Source organism: Acyrthosiphon pisum, chromosome X (genome assembly GCF_005508785.2).
Source record: "Acyrthosiphon pisum isolate AL4f chromosome X, pea_aphid_22Mar2018_4r6ur, whole genome shotgun sequence".
Classification (NCBI taxonomy): Eukaryota; Metazoa; Arthropoda; class Insecta; order Hemiptera; family Aphididae; genus Acyrthosiphon; species Acyrthosiphon pisum.
Window position 1 is genome coordinate 129,518,546 of NC_042493.1, and position 766 is coordinate 129,519,311.

The window sequence follows — 766 nt, forward strand, 5'->3', positions numbered from 1 at the left end:
GAGATTTATATGAAATAAAATATTCAATAAATAATAAATTTGATACATTTTATTATTTTACATGGGTTGGATTATATGGAATGGTTCTTTTAAACTTGAATATAACTAAGCTACACGTATACTATGTAGTACCTAATATATTACAGTTTTTAGGTGAGGTAATGTATAGGTAATGTTGGTAAATATACATTTGATGTAGGATTCAAATACTGCCGCAGATACCATATAATACAATATTAATAAACTAATATTACATATACTACAAATATATCAGTAAAGTCTGGTAGTTAAAGTGTATAATGATATGATGTTTGATGTAACTTATGTAGGTAGATTTATGGAGTGTATTACAATATATTATTATTAATATATACTATAGGTAGGTTTAATCATGAACAATAAATTGACAATTGATAAATAATAATATTTAATTGACATCCACAGCTATTGCTTTAAGAATATGCTTTATTGAGCAATGAACCTCAATCGTTAGACATAGGCTCGAATGTGTGGTTAACAATTAAATATTTCACATACCATGTAGTAGGTACTTGGTATATATTTCAGTTTTTATGTGAGTCATTTATATAAATTTAGTGTAGCATACAAATACTGCTACAGATTCTAAATAGTACAATATTAATAAACAAAATAGAACTTTATGTATTGTGTATTTATGTATTATGTTATGTCAGTTACATACATACCAATATACATACTATAACTATATAATACATAATAACTAATATTGTTTTTTTACTATCAC